The sequence below is a fragment of the Penaeus monodon genome, chromosome 18 (genome assembly GCF_015228065.2).
Source record: "Penaeus monodon isolate SGIC_2016 chromosome 18, NSTDA_Pmon_1, whole genome shotgun sequence".
In the NCBI taxonomy this organism is placed as follows: Eukaryota; Metazoa; Arthropoda; class Malacostraca; order Decapoda; family Penaeidae; genus Penaeus; species Penaeus monodon.
Genome location: NC_051403.1, coordinates 41,263,696 through 41,266,195, shown reverse-complemented (window position 1 = coordinate 41,266,195; position 2,500 = coordinate 41,263,696). Strand labels below are relative to the sequence as shown.

The 2,500-nt window shown below is 43.0% G+C and overlaps 1 protein-coding gene across 1 annotated transcript in view; it reads left to right on the top strand.

The window, feature by feature from the left end:
• Positions 1–2,500, top strand: part of LOC119584781 — a 52,101-nt gene that overhangs the window by 1,553 nt on the left and 48,048 nt on the right. The window lies entirely within an intron of this gene.

Below are 2,500 nucleotides of genomic sequence, written 5' to 3'. Positions count from 1 at the left end.
GAGAGAAAGAGAAAGAGAAAGAGAAAGAGAAAGAGAGAGAGAGAGAAATATATAAGAAGCGACAAGCTTTTCATGCAATCCGACCTAATGAAGGCGAGGGCCAACGAACGAGCCGGCATTTCACCTTGAAAATGAATGTACAAAAACGTCCATTAATAAAAAGGGTGCCTTGCCAAATAGGGGTTTTCCAGCTTACCTTGTGGGCAGGGAATGCTTCTCACGTGCACCCAAACCTGCCTTCTCCCTCCCCATACCCCTCCCTTACTCTCTAACACTTTTTCCTCCAGTCGGCCTGTCTTACGTCCGCTGGGTTAACGCCTTTCCCTCTCCCTACCTCTCAGGCGCCCTCATTTGCCTACTACGCTCTCGTGCAACCCTTCTCTCCCCTACTTGTCCTGATTATTTGCATGTGCTTTCATTGACCGTTTCATTTCTTATTCTACATTCTTCATCACATACGTCTCTCTCTCTCTCTCTCTCTCTCTCTCTCTCTCTCTCTCTCTCTCTCTCTCTCTCTCTCTCTCTCTCTCTCTCTCTCTCTCTCTCTCTCACTCACTCACTCACTTACTCACTCACTCACTCACTCACTCACTCACTCACTCACACGCACGCACGCACGCACACACACATATATGGGTCACCTCTAAAGTCGCCAAACCACTATATCAACAGCTCAAACTAACTATCAGTATGAGTTACTGTGCATAATAGTCTAAACACTTGACAAAATGATGATATCTATTACAAACAAGAGATTTGAAAGTAAATATCCCTCCTAGTTTTGCATAACCTGCATGGCATGTCACCAGCGCAACGATAAATAAACCACAAGTGACAAATTCTACGGTCAGTCTGTCAGTTTTCCTTTCCTTCAGAAGCATAAAATCTGTAGCTAAGATTATATGAGCGAACGCTTGTCTCCACTAGCTCAGAGTGCCAATGTGACACTGCCATTCAAGTCCCCTTGTATGACACAGAAAGAGCCATGTTGGTATTTTATCTCACCTGGTGTCTCTCAGAGTATAATTAGGCCATGATAGTTTGCCCACACCCAGATACAAAACTTGTGGATATCCTCGGATCTGAGTACACTCTTGAACATAAATAAGACAAATATCTTGATACCATCTCAAAAGCCATCATAAACTCAAACAAGGAAATTTAGCAGACGCCACGAACAAAAGAAAACCACGGACACTCGGCACTGAGATCAATTTGCATGTGCGGCATTCCCAAACCAGACGGAGCGATGTAGTATCAGGTTGAATAAGGCTTGGATGCCGATTTTAGTGGCCGTTTGGTGATACGAACAACTACAACGAAGTCAGCATGGACTATATAAACAACATAAAGGCAAACCCTAGAGTTGAATATAAGGTAACAAACCCTTTAAAATCAACAGTCATGAAGCAAAAGGGCCCATAAGATAAGCTCATCTTTGCAGCAATTGAAATTTCCAAAACATCTAGACTTTTTAACTTGTCCGCGGTTAGGCGAATCACCAGGGCAATAAAACACTATAAAACAATACCAACCAGCATCAAGATATTTTTTTTAAATCTATCGAATATAATAATAAAGGCATACAGTTTCACATAGACGTGAATATTCAACCAATCCTCCGCTACTCTGAAATCGAAAACAAGGAACTCTTAAATATTAAACCCCACAGAAACCCACACAGCGGGCGGACTCCCAAAGGCCATGCCGTTGCCCCATGCCTATTTCACCATACGTAACATAAATGACAACAGCCTAACGAACCCAAGCCGGAGCACCAAGGTCAGGTCAAGGTTGCAGACGCGGAGAAGCAAGAGGCGGAGTTTGCGGGCGGCGGAGGGTACGATGCACAAGGAGATAGGGGCGTGATGGGCAGCTTCTTTTTAATAACAGTAACGCTAACTGCTCGCCTTCGTGCACTTTCTAATGCCCTTCTCTCCTCCCTTCGCATTCTCCGTGTATCTCATTCTCTTTCGTTCTCTCTCTCTCTCTCTCTCTCTCTCTCTCTCTCTCTCTCTCTCTCTCTCTCTCTCTCTCTCTCTCTCTCTCTCTCTCTCTCTCTCTCTTCATCCCATATAGATATAATATACACGCCCTTTGGCAAATCTTTACCTCGTAGAATATCTAACTTTACAATTCGCCCTTGTACTGTTTTTTTCACTTTTTACTGTAGGGGATGTAATCAGTGTATTTTGCGTTTTTGCACCTTATTTTTTGTTCTCAGTCGATCTTTGAATGAGTGGTTTTAGCACATTCATTAACGGCTACTTTCTCTTTATCCCTCTCTCTCTCTCTCTCTCTCTCTCTCTCTCTCTCTCTCTCTCTCTCTCTCTCTCTCTCTCTCTCTCTCTCTCTCTCTCTCTCTCTCTCTCTCTTCCCTTAGTTACCTTTATTTTCTTTACTTCACCCATGATTCCTTCTATTTTTCACATTTTACTTCACTTTAGCACATATTTCACGGTTATAGTTACTTAACTCAATTATTCAATACATATTTGAT